Here is a 14,296-nt window from a genome sequence, read left to right as displayed (position 1 = left end):
CTTTATATACACATATATAATAGAAAAAAACCCATAAAAATAAAATTAATAAATGTAAACTATATCTATAGATATAGTAAATAGGAAAAAGATAAAAAACAAACAAATGTTAAGTGAATGAATGAATGAATGAATGTTTGGAAAGAAACAACCATTTCCCCCCCAAGATTTCAGCTAATGTCTGAGTGTATGATATATGATACATTATATTTAACTAGAAGCCTGTAGATAGTATTATACATCCATAATAAAACAGCATAAAAATAAATAAACAACCCACCAAAATAAAATGAAAAAAATTAAATTTTAATGTTTTAAAATGATCATAATTTTATGAAGATTTCAACTGTGATGGACTGGCATCCAAAGTCCAAAGTGCATAATACAAGCCTTTTTTTAATTCCATGAGGAATAAGAGGTTTACCTTTACAAAGGGATATTTTCAATTGGGCACAAAGGGACAAATACATTAAAAAATCAACAACGGAATGTCACTAATAACAAATGCAAAGAGTGCAAAGTACATGTCTTCACCAATAGTGGCTAAATGTAGTTATTAGTGAGTGTAAATAATGGTACGCTTAATGAATAGCACTGTCCAGAGAGTGATGCACCACATTAAGTATGGAGTAAAACACAATGAGGCATGCTGTTGTAGGAAAATAATCAAAGATGAGGTGGTGCGATGCAACCAAATGCAACGCACAGTTACTGGTACCACCCTGAAGTAGATTATTTTCCTACAACAGCACATCCTGTGTTGTTTTATTTCTCTTATAACACAGCAATTTGCTAACAATTACAAGTTGTTATTTATTAATGAATGCCATGTCATATTTTTATGCATTTATAGTTACATTTAAGTACACAAATCAAGTTAGTGCCTGTTCTCACTTATGTTACAGCAGCTATAAACAGTCTCAGTATCTTTTTATCGCTCTCTTAATAATATAAAAAAACTAAGCTTGTCATGTTACTGAGAAACTGCAAAGTGTAAACTCCTCTGTCCTGAAGATGTCTGAAAACGTAAAGTTACAGCTTTACTGACTCTGACACTGGAGACTCCTTCCGTAAATGTCCTTACAGAAAACTCACTATAACAACAGTTACACAATTTTTTTTTAAAACCATATATGTGGAGTGTCTGCCGAAGTTGTTACTAAAGAGACAATAATGTATAAATAAAGGAAAGTGGGCAGATTAGATCTAGGATTAATCGTGTGTCTGTGTGTGTGTGTGTGTGTTTTGTGATGCTTTATGGAAATACACAAACTTAACCCCGAGGTCACACCATGGAGAGGAAACAGCAAAACACACCACAAACATTTCAAATGGTCTCACTAAGCTCCATGGGAAAAAGTGTGTGAGAGAGCATGATAGCCATCTGAGGCCATTTTGTAGAAAGTACCTTTGACGTTCAGCGGTGTGAGTGTGAGATGGAGGGACACGGATCCTCTCTGAGTGACGCTGGGCTCCGCAGGTGCCCGATAGCTGGCAGGCGCTGGGCGCTGAATTAGCGCTCATCCCATCATTAAGCCCCTGCTCATGCTCAACTCTCGGCGGTGTTAAATACACCGTTCCCCTCGGTCAGCCATCAAACATCCTCCCAGCTTAGCCCACGGGGCTTTCACACTTCACTCAGCAGAAAAAAAAGGACTCCACGTCCTCATCTGACATCAGAAGCACACACTAATGGAGAGAAAGAGAGAAGAACTCAACGTACCAAAGTAGACTGTTTTTTTTCTCATCTTAAACAAAAGCACTGTGGGTCATAAATCACATCACACTGTCGCACCTATACAGTTATGTTTTTATTTTTTAATAGTTTTCCCCTCTGGTTATTGACTCTAACTTCATCTTTGGCTGAAAAATTGCTTATCATAAATCAACAGAACGAGAGGCGCAAATCTTTAAACCAATCAACGACAATTCAATGAAAACAAAAGGCACTATTAAACGAGAAGACACCTGTGAAAATCCTTTGCGCTGGATTTGGGGTCAAGTTTTCTTTTCTTTTTTTTTTTTTCACCCAACCTCCAAAAACAAACATGGAAAAATGGAAGCCAGGTTGAAAATGAGGCATGTTGAGACAGAACCGAGAATCAGGACGAGTCTTGATTTGGCATCAGTTTCAAGGCAAAAGGGTAATTAAGCCTATCCCTGACTGGCCTGCACTTTGAAGTCCCCCATAGGGGGGATTATTCCCAGTAAAATGAGAGAGAGAGAGAGAGAGAGAGAAGGAGGGAGGGAAGGCGACTCTGGCTCTCTCCTCACATTCCACTTGAGTCATGTGTAAGCCAGTAGGCATCAGGACGAGTCCAAGTGAGCAGAGGAACTCAGAGTCCTCATCGTACTGTTCCACTTTCTTTATCAGATTAAACATCTGACATGTTCACAGTTCAATCCACTCCTTTACCTCTCACTACTTTAACTTTCTACTCTTTCTACACTTTTATATCACAGTTCTGCTGAATTCTCGATTCTCATTGGTCAGAAGATGTTGATTAATTTTCTGTAACAGCAGTTCTGACAGTAGGTTTACATTCGTTCTATAATGGTATCATTTCTAAAGTAACAACTTACACAAGACTAATAATAAGCAGATTTTAAAATGTAGTAAATGTTTTCTTTGAGGACACATTTATTTAACATTAATGGAAGGAGTCTCCAGTGTCAGTGCTTTGTAACAGAGGGAAAGCTTATCGTTTCTATAGTAACAGCTCATTCACAGGGACTTGTATGGAAAATAATCTACGACTAATAATAAACTGATTTTTAAAAAATGTGATGTTATTTCACAAAGGCAAACATTCTGTGTTCAACGTTTTAGAAAGGAGTCTCCAGTGTCAGTGCTTCGCAACAGGAGTTTACGCTTTGCGGCTGCATGACAAGCTGCTGGTGAGGGAACGACCCTTTTATAGCTGCTATAACGTAAAGAACTAACGTTTCACGGACATTCCACAACATTGAATGTAACTATAAATGGATAAAAAGTATAGTTTGTTGTTTTTAAATAAATAACTAATAAATAATTAACTGTAGATTAAGAGGAATAAAAGACTTGTGTTGTTATTGGAAAACAGTCACGTTTAGGATGGTAACAGTAACTCCGCTTCACATCGTGCTGCATCACACCACACCGTCGTTGATTATTCTTCCTATTACAGCATGTGACGTAATACAAATCATAATTTGGTTGTCCTCTGGTTGTTCTTGGAGAACTTGTCACGGTTCTTCTTTTATTTGAAGAAAATGGTCTACTATTTATAACCCTCCTTTTTTAAATGACATACCGAGACATTACAATTTTTTTTTGGAAAATACATGATTGGAAAATTTAGAATGATTAGATTTATGAACCCAAACCCCACCCCTTAACCGTAACCTGTGTATATTTTCATATGATTTGAGTCATGAAAATTGTTATGCATTTACAAGTGTGAGATTGTAAATTATGATGGACGTACCATATGCAGCCAAAAAATGAAAGAAAAAAAAATCTGCTTCACCAAAAAACATGTCTGATTAGGGTTACAAGCGTGAAATGCAGTGATTAAAATGTTTTTCAAGCATGACAAAAGAATGAAAATCAGCCAGGTGCAATGAAAGGTCAGTATCTAGGCACGAAAAAGGAGTGTTTGTCACAACTGGCAATGAGATAGGCGAGGAAAAGTGAACTGAGGCTGTTAGTATTTCATTTAATCTGACTGAAGAGGCCTGTATTTCTATTAGCCTATCCATTCACATGATAACAAGAGGAGTGAGTGTCTAACAGAGGTATTTTGTATGTGTGTTTGTGAATGTGTGTTGAACAATGCTGGTGGACTATTTTGTGTATACATGCTGCTTCTACTTTCACATGTATAATCTATAGTATGACTGAAACATGCACGTGTGTGTGTGTGTGTGTGTGTGTGTGTGTGTGTGTGTGTGTAAAATGCAACCTGGCCTCTCATTAGCCTGCTTTTGCTTACTTTCATTACATAAACAGCGGCGGGATTAAAAGCCACACGCGCGACGCATTCAGACGGTATGGAATTATTTCGTGCTGAGCCCTGATAGCATACCAGACCTCCTCTCTCATTAAAAGGAAACTTCAAGTGCCCCTTTTTTTTTGGCTTACAGAGTGTGTGTGCTGACAGGTACGACACTTCTTAAGACTTCCAGATCAACGTGGCTATTCTCCTGCGCAAAATCCCCCGGCGGGCCTGAAAAAGCGACGACGCAGGAATTTACCGTCGGACAGAAGGGTGGGAGGCAGGGAGGTCTTTTCAAAGAGGGTGTGAGTAAATAAAACTACCTACCTCAAAGTGAATAGTAGGGAAAAAACTGGGGGGAGAGGGGCGACGAGACGACTCACCTAATTACGCTGGGACAGAAATAGAGTCTCAGTGGAGGACGGTTCAATGAGGGAGTCATGGCGAATCAGGGGAATCCCCAGACTTGGGTTGTAATTATTACCACTATTATTCACCCAACTTGTCCTTGTCCAATTGATTGGCATGGCTGTTTCATGGCTGTTTCCAAAAAAGCTCCCTCTCTCTCTCTCTTTCTCCTCTTTTTTCCCTTCGTTTCAGTCTGACAGCATGACAAATGACAAGAAAACTAATCAAAGACATTCAAATCAATTTGAGGCCTCGACGAACGCGCCGTCTCCAGCCGAAGCTGTGAAAAACGACTGCTGATGTGAGGAAAAAAAACCCACGAGTGTCTTCCTTCGACTGATTTCGACAGGTTTTGGAGGACCACATGAGATACTTCACAGCAGTAATACACTCGCTTTGTGAGACGTGATATGAAGCAGGGTGACTACATTTTCTCAATAATCAGACTTCCACTAACATAATCAACAAAAAATCTAATCAGTGTTTTTAATGGTTAAATCATAAAAAACACATTAAGAATCGATTAAAGTGTGTCTTTATTATACCACAGTTCTGTTGAATTCTTCATTGTGATTGGTCAGAAGATGTTGATTAATTTTCTACAACAGCAGCTTTGGTAGTTTAAATTAACGCAATGTTACTGTTTTGTATAGGGACTCGAATGGTGGATGATTCACATAAACAGATAAAAAAAAAGTGCGTAATCACTGGAATGATGTAGCTTTCTATAAGGAGACATTTATTTAACATTCATGGAAGGAGTCTCCAGTGTCAGCACGTTGTAACAGTCAGAGGTAAAGCTGTAACTTTTCCGACATGTCTTCAGGAAAGAGGAGTTTACAATTTCTTTCCAATTTCTCGCTAACATCACCATTTTTTTGTCTTATTAACTTCAAGACAGAGGAAACAGAGAGGCTGCTGAGGAAACAGCAGTTCATAGCTGCTATAGCGTAAGTGATAACAGGAACTATTTTGTCTCGAGGAGTTCCACAACATTAAACGAAACTATAAACGGATAAAAGTGTGACATGTCTTTCTTTATATAAATTGGAAATTGCTGTGAACAAAATTTTGTGTCATCGATCAACCTAAGAGCATTTTTTTTTGTAAGGTGGGAGGAAACCGGAGAACTAGAGGAAACCCGTATGGACACAGAGAGAATGTGTGGAACTACACACAGACAGTAGTGAACTGCAGAACCCTACCTAATATGTAATCTTTAAAATAAAAGTGTCACTGCAAAGTTATTGAAAAGAATTTCTTCAGATTACACCATAGCAGTGACTCAAAATTCACTTATTTCTCTCCTTAAGTGAAAATGCTTTCTGTTCTTTAAAAACACACACACACATATACACACACACACACACACACACATCTGTGAGCAACCGAAGGCACCGGCGAGGTGCGAGGTGCCTTTTTGATATTCAGATTCGCCTGCCTACACAGAGCATTATGACACATTTGGATGATCGCATTGTGGGATTAGGAGGCTGCCTTGTCATTTTCAACAACAATACGGCGATTTAGGGATGCTATTTCTCACAGTGCGCCACGCATTAACGCCGGGCCTGAAGATTTACATAAATCTTTGTCTTAAGATGAAAGAAAAAAAGGTTTTGAGACAATGAAGTTAAGCTTTGGAAATGGGAAAAGAAAGTGTGTGTGTGTATGGAAGTATGAAAGAAAAAGTTTTCTATTTGAAATCAATCTACTTTTGATACAAAGATATATAATGCCCTCGTTTTCATGTCCTCATCATAAAAAATGAACAGGAAAAATGTGTGTGTCTAAAAAAATGTGTGTGCGTGCGTGTGTGTGAGAGAGAGAGAGCAGACGCAAAGCTGTGCTTTCAGGCCGGGGTTAGTGCTGCGTCTTCCCCCCGAATTGCTGTGCTCCTTAATCTTATTGCCTGTGGCAGTCATTTTGAAAAGTGACCTAGATTGTTTCACCACCCCTCGCTGATTGGATTCATCTGCTGTGATTGTGAATCGGTTTACAGCACATCGCAGGCTGGAGATTGGAGCCGCAATCTGACCACTGATGGCCATTTTGATCAGGTTACTGAATTCCACAATGCAGATTCTCAAACGCTGATTACGGTGCAGAAATATTTTTAGCGCTAGGTTGTATTCGGTCTGATGTACAACCACAGGGCCTCGTTTATCACGCTGGATACGAAGGAATTTCTTCGTAACATCATTCGCAGGAGCATTCATGAAGTTCACTCCTAAGCATGTGTAAATTTACTTTTTTTTGGTGACTCACTAATGTCAACCTCAGTTGAGCGGCTTCAAATCATAAGGGACTGTAGTCGATGCAAATGCGGATTGTGCCATCACGCTTAAAACGCTTATTAACTTCAATCACACGCACCAGTTTAAAGAAAATATTGTGAAACTCAGTCATAAAGTGATCCATAACAAATCTATAAATTAAGACAAGACTCGCGATTGAATTAGGACAAAAGTAATGGCACCCTAAAAAAGAGGAAGCGTTAGTGTGTGTCTATCGTAGCTGACACACTGCAATAGCTGAGCTGCTCTCTGGGAGCTTTGCCTTTTATGGAGTTTTGTGGGCATAGCTAGCACAGTGAGCATGCTTGGTAATTTAAATTATCAACATATGTACATGAGGATGAAGAAAATTAGCATTACCAGCGTTAACTTTGTACATTTAGTTTGTAAATGGTTTGATGTACAAAAATATTTTCACACAAATGTATTAATATACAATAGGAAATAAAATGAAATTAATAAAATGAAAGTGCAAATTAGCATTTGACTAAACTTAGAACCTGATCTATGTAATGTATTAGAAAATTTAGAAATTTTTTGACTATATTTTATTGGAAATTCTCAGAATTATGACCTACATGGAATAACCTTATATCTTCATCACTGTAATTAACGCTAACAGCCACAATATACCGCACATAGATACTAATATATCAATGTATGTAGTACACAATTGTGGCTGATAGGTTCATTGGATTCTGGGACTTTGAGTCCAGGATTTGCACCAACGTCTCCACTACTTCTACATTAGATTTCTCATTATTATGACGGTGAACATCAGTGGAAAATGGTGAAAGAGAAAAGAAGCTCTTAGGAAACCTGAATTTATCACTTGTGTTTGAGATTGTTGACATTTTTCCCTCCTATTAACCTTCATTGTAACTGTGCTAGCAATAACAATGTCCCCCAGTGACGTCAGCGTGCCATACAACTGCTAACTTCTCACTGGAAAGATGAAAATACAAAATTAAAAACAAAAACATATTTAATGTGTTAAAAATTACCCACGATTTAGCTTAAAATATTAAATCTACATTTAAATATAAATCAATAAGTCTCATGGTAAGTAAATATAAACCAGTCATATTAATATAATAATATTTTTTACAAAAAGAGACACAGCTATGCACATTGGCTAGTTTTCCCAAGCGAAAGAACGAAAATAGCTAAACATTTGTGTGTGGTTGTGTGTAGTACTCGAAACTCAGCTCAGATTCCCAAATGTTTATATTTAAGTCACATGTTTCTCTTTGTTGACAACAAAAACGAGACAAAAGAGCCATAGCCTCTCTTTTGCATTATCACACACTTTCCCTGCGTCCCAGGCCAGGGCAGAACCCGGGATCCATATGTCCAGCATATGACGTGACTCCCCCCCCGCTGTGATAAATAAGTGCGGCAGAGTCGAGCCATGGAAACACTTTGGTGATTCTAATTCCAGACGAAAGGTCGTTATTTATTGCTTTTCCCCGCCTGAAGCAGGAGGCCGTACCCGTCCCTACATCCCTCCATTGCTCCATCCCTCAGTCCGATGTAATAAACAAATGGCAATAGAGCGAACTTGAATAACCGCAAAAAGGTTATTTACATGTGCAGAAACTTCAGTCAGCATCAGCACTGACAGGAGCCACACGCCTCCATCAGATAACACACAGACTTGCCTGTGTGTGTGTGTGTGTGTATGTGTGTGTGTGCGTGCATTCTCATTGCTCTGGGATGTTTTTGTTCATTCTGGTGTGATCAGTTCCCAGGGTCTGGAGTCCTCCGTAACATGACATTGTAATCTCGGCCATGTTTTATTTATGGACTGTGCCGAAGCAGATAACGGCTGTTTTAACAAACAAAGATGATTGCTTCGGGGGCCACTCACTCATCCCGGGGTAATTAAGGCAAAGTAGCTCATTGGGTTAGCATGCACCCGGCTATCTATTATTTCATTTTAAGAAAGGCTGTGTGTGTGTTGTGTGTGTGTGTGTGTGTGTGGTTGGAGTAGGTTAAAGGAGAGCGTCTGAATCAAAAGGTCTTTTGTCATGTCCTATCTGGACTTTAATGGTCTCACTGTAGTGCTATCTGAGGACTCGGAGGCTAAGTAAGGAATTACACACTCTGTGTTGTGCTGTAATAGGAAATTAATCAATGTGTGATGAAGTAGAGTCACTGTTACTGCCCTGATGTTGATAATTTTACTATAACGGCACGTTTTTCATTTCTCCTAACGATTACACTTTTCAATTTATTAATGAACAACACATCATACTTTTTATTCATTTATCATTACGTTTAATGTTGCGTGACATGTTAGGTCCTATTATCACTTACAGCAGCTGTAAACAGTCGTTCCCTTACCAGCTTCTCTTTTGTCCCTCTCTTGAACTTAATTAGACAAAAAAACAAAGTTTATCATGTTAAAGAGAAGCCACGGAGCATAAAGGACAACTTTCCCATGGAGGAAAACTTTCTGACTGTTGCAAAGCACGGACACTGGAGACTCCTTCTAAACAGAATGTTTGTTAAATAACCACATTTTTTAAAATCCGTTTTTTATTAGTCGTAGATTATTTTCCATACAAGTCTCTGTGAATGAGCTGTTACTATAGAAACAATGACATATTATAACCTGTGCATTAATATAAACCTATGTTTGAATTACCGCACTACTGTCAGAGCTGCTGTTATAGAAAAAGAAATCAACACCTCCTGACCAATCAGAATCGAGAATTCAAGAGTGCTGTGGTAGAAATGAAAAATAATACACGAGCCTGAATTCTAACTATCGTCCTGCATCTCGCAAGATGTTGACGGTTTTTTGGATGTCAGTAAGAAGTAAAAAGCAAGCTTTGGAAATTGATGGCGGAGACGGCAGGGACAGCGGGGACGGTGATATGTTTGCTGTAGGCCCTGTCCCTCGCCATGTTTATTTGTAAACTGAGCAGACAATATGAAAAGCCAGGCTGTATAAAGAGTCCGGGATGCCAGCTGGCTGAGGGTATTCACCCCCCCAACACACACACACACACACACACACACACTCAGACAATGCCAAGCGCCTCAGCAGACGCCTGGATGCACACACACACACCATATATACATACAAAAACAAAAACTCAAGTGTGTACACTGACATAAATAGATATTTACATATGAACAGACACACATACACACATGCACATATGCACACATGCACATAAACACACACCACCCCTCCCACACACACATACAAGCACATACGCATCATATATACATAAAAAAAAAACAAACAAATCAACATTGTACACAGATTTAATTAGAAATTCACATATGAACAGAAGCACACACACAACTCAACTGTGTAAACAAACTTAAACAGAAATTCACACAAACACCCTGATTTAAAAGGAAATTCACATACAGTATGCGCACACGCGCGCACACACACACACACACACATTCAAAAAAAGTGCCAACTGTAAATGCTTACCCTTATGTGGCCCTAACAGTTTACCTAATATTAGCTAGCTTGCTAGCAAACATGGCTACTGGTTTTAATGATACAATATATCTTTTAGCCTAACATGTGCTAGCTTGCTAGCTTTTTTTAATTTCTTAAAAGAGCACCATGATTTTCATCTTCATTTCCTGTAGTCTTATACAATGGAATACAACATAAAATTAGCTAAGGAACTTAGCTAAATACTTAACACCAGCTAGTTCCTGCTGGAGAGGTAATGCTAGCTATGCTAACTATTAGATAATGGTAGCACAAAGCAGTGTTTAGCTAACTGTTTGGCTTAGCTAATTATGTAGAGTATGTAAGCTTACCATTTTAACAGAATGTATCCGCTTCATTCACTTGCAACCTGAGGACACGTGCGCGCGCACACACACACACACACACACACACACACACACACACACACACACACACACACAAAGGATCCAGGTAGCCTCTGGTTGTCCCACTGACAAACCACCATGCTGCACTGCCAACTGATATTTTTTTCTTTTGCTCAAACCATGTGTGTGTGTGTGTGTGTGTGTGTGTGTGTGCCCCCCAGCGAGAAAACAAATTGTTCTCTGTTCCTGTTCACATCAATTGATGTTCTATTAAGACCAGATGGCCTTGATAGGCATAAACCTGTCTTGCAGAAAATACATACAAAATGTTGATGTCTATTAATTTTCTGTCGTTCCCACTTCTACACCGGAGAGCTTTAGCCGTGGGCTGATGGCACCCTGACCAAGACTTTTGCCTTTTCCGTTCATTCTCTGCTCACACACACGCACACACACGCACACACACTCATTGTAACTGGTGTGGCCATGAAGCACTAGTGTGTCCTAATTTCAGTGTTAATGAGGAATTATTTCAGTGTGTATGATCTGATGTATGATAATTATTATATTTGTACAAGAATTTTGCCTTTTGTACTGTTTATGGTCAATCCAAAACGTTTGATAATTTCCATAATTTCAGAAATAAAGTATATTTAGTTAGTAGTCAATATATTGTGGTGATGATTTTAAAACCAGGAAAATCATATTTTATATCAAATTCCTTAATTACCTCAGTCTATGGATGATCCAGTTTTATACCAAAGCGATGTTGAATTCTGGATTCTGATTGGTCAGAAGGTGTTGATTAATGAGCTCATTTCAATATAAATATGTTTCTATAGTAACAACTTACACATGGACTTGTACGGTGCACACTCGGCATAATAATCCGAATGTTAAAAACGTGTCAGTTTGTTGATATAGTGTTGATAAGTTTTCTGTAAGGAGATACTTATTTAACATTTATGGAAGGAGTCTCCAGTGTCAGCACTCGCAGAGGTAAAGCTGTGACTCAACCCAACATTTCCGACATCTTCAGGACAGAGGAGTTTAGTCTTTGCAGTTTATCCATAACAACAGCAACAACAGCAACAACAACAACAACAACAACAACACAAGCTGCATTTTACTTTTACTCTATTAACTTTACAAGCGGAAATGAGGAGAGGCTGGTGATGGAATGACTGTTTCTTGCTGTTAGAATGTAAGCAACAACTTGTTTCATGGATGTTCCACAACATTAAATGTAATTATAAGTGGATAAAAATTGACACATTTTTCTTTAAAAATGATAAAATTATAATTATTGAGAAATTAGTGTAATATACGACATGACGTGGTGTCACAAAAGTGCTAAGTGTCATCACACCATTCTGTCAGTGATTATTTTCCTAAAACAGCATGCCCCACATGTTTTATTCCTTACTTATGGTATTGCGTTACTGGTAAGTGGTAATAATAGTCATGATTCTGGATTTTAAAAGAAGTATACGTGGGTTAGGTGAGACAGATTGAGTTCTGGGATTTATATAGTCACGTTTTGGCAGGTTTTAATATTTTTTTGTCTCACAGACCTGGCCACCCAGCTCTCAGCTCCGCTCTCTCCATCTCTTAGTCTCTGCGTTTTGGATGAACACTGACTTATCACAGCTATTGAACTTCAGCTGCCAGTTCTCCCTCATTCGGTGGCCTTTTGATCAGAGGCTGGTCGGAGAATTTGGCCATGAAAGGCATGTTTGGTAACTTGATACAGAGTGCTGAGCCAAGCGGGCCCTATCAACTCCCTCACACACACCCTCTCTCACACACACACACCCTCACACACACACACCACAGGCCTTCGGAGTTTGAAGAACACCAGGTTCAGCAGGGCTCTGGTTTTACTGTGGCTTGTCATTTAGGTCAGCCCGCTGCACCCCGTCGCCGTTTGAGCCTCTGTCACGGCTTTCTGAGGGGAAACTTCCCTCCTTTGTATCTCATAAGTCAGCTCGTGTCACTCAGAGCCCATCGGAAAACATGTGGATGACTATGTTTACTGGAGCCATGAAGGGGCTTCCTGTGGTCCATTGAAAGGGCTGGGCAAGCGCATGCTATGGATAGAGTCAGTGCTTTCTCTGGCGCTCGTCACACTTTCACATTTCACATCACAGCAGTTGATAGGTTCGGGCATTGACCCCCTTCGGAGCCGGCGCTGCCTGATTGCAGGGTCCGACAGTCAAATTAATCTGGTGGTGATAAAGAAAGAAAGCATAATATTTTCATTTCGCCTGCATGTCCATGTTTTTTTTTTTTAATTCTGGACACAAATCCAGCAACAGATCCATCCTGACCTGTGGTGTAACCTTAAAGCAGGACCTCAGTCTGGAGACTCAATAAAAAGGCCCACAAAACTGTGGGTAATTATAAATGCTCCCTCTGGGGGAAACACACACACACACACACACACACACATTCATGAGGCATATACAGAGACGGTCCAGTTGTTTTCTGTGGAATTTCCCAACATTAACCTCTCAAACTCAAATCCATTGTAATTTAGAGCTTTATTAAGTAGAGTTTGGTGTCTTAAGTTAATTTTTAAATGGAAACATAGCGAACTGGACATTAGAAGAGTTTGGCTGAAGTGTAGAGATGCTGGTTGAGGGTTGGAAGTGGTATCTTAGCACAAGAAGATTCTAGAAGAGTTGAAATCCCAGAACAGCTAGAGCTGGTTCCTTAATCTTCAACAGGATTATGAAGCAATGGAGTTTCAAAATGAATCAAATTGAATCAAATTTAGCCTCCTTTGTCGCTTTTCTCTCAGCAGCAGCAGTATAAGTGTGTATCGGTATCCTGCTGTATTAAATAACTTCAAATATATTCAAATTCCGCAAAAATACCAAAAGATTACGGAGTCTCCAAACTCTGAATCAACTGATCAATATGACTTAGTTGACTCAGTTTATTATTTGAATCTTTGAATATTGTTTAAGCCTAGAATCTTTGTAGTTATATTTACTGCTAGGACCTAAAGTAACACTGATGATGCACATAATTTAAGAACAGCTATGCAAGAAATAAAACACTCAAGGCATGCTGTTATAGGAATATAATCAATGACAACTGTTACCACTCCAATTTGCCAGTTATTATTCTTTTTATTTGTTAAAGAACGACATTTACTTTTCATTCATTATAGTTACGTTTAATGTTGTAGAATGTCCTTGAAATTTTGTAAAATTGTAAACGCTATGGATAAAACGTAAATTTTGGCACCTCTGCAAACACTAAAATTGGTGTTATTTTACTTATTTGAAAAATACAACCCTCCGTAGACCCAGTTAATATATCAGCTTGAATGTTTTTATCAGTGCTGAGGAATTTTCACTGTTTTTGACCCTTCTTTATTGGGAATCTGATGAGAATATTGATTTCCCCCTTCTGTCTTCTTCACCCAGAGATGCTGCATTCTTTCGCCTGCACACTTCTCCTCCCCAGCGAGCTCAGGTTCACATGTCAGGAGCTCAGACTGCACTTGACCGCCAGCCCTTTTGTTCTCTCAGAGCGACAGGATGTGAACGTGTGAGGGCAGACAGTGAGGGGTTAAGGCCGACACTCGGCGTGCGAACTGCTCTGACCTGTTCTGATGGTTTACATACCTCATCTCAGTATCAGCCAGCTCGCCCTGAGGCCAGAGAGGGAGTGAAACCCAAGATCCAACCCAACTCCTCCTCCCACCTTCGGTAGGCAAAAAGGGGACCCCTGTTCTTCTTTATGTGTGCAAAAAAACTGATCTGACCTAGAGGTGTGAAGCTATCTAGA

At 39.2% G+C, this 14,296-nt stretch overlaps 1 long non-coding RNA gene across 1 annotated transcript; it reads right to left on the bottom strand.

The window, feature by feature from the left end:
- Positions 1–285: 285 nt before the first annotated feature.
- Positions 286–10,591, bottom strand: LOC128319139 (uncharacterized). The gene is made up of 2 exons (XR_008302531.1): positions 10,481–10,591; positions 286–1,689 (listed from the first exon to the last, which is right to left on the bottom strand). It is a non-coding gene; the product is annotated as an uncharacterized LOC128319139 (long non-coding RNA).
- Between the last annotated feature and the right edge of the window lie 3,705 nt (positions 10,592–14,296).

The sequence above is a fragment of the Pangasianodon hypophthalmus genome, chromosome 10 (assembly GCF_027358585.1).
Source record: "Pangasianodon hypophthalmus isolate fPanHyp1 chromosome 10, fPanHyp1.pri, whole genome shotgun sequence".
Classification (NCBI taxonomy): Eukaryota; Metazoa; Chordata; class Actinopteri; order Siluriformes; family Pangasiidae; genus Pangasianodon; species Pangasianodon hypophthalmus.
The sequence above is the reverse complement of the archived record's forward strand: the minus strand, read 5'-3'. Positions and strand labels throughout refer to the sequence as shown.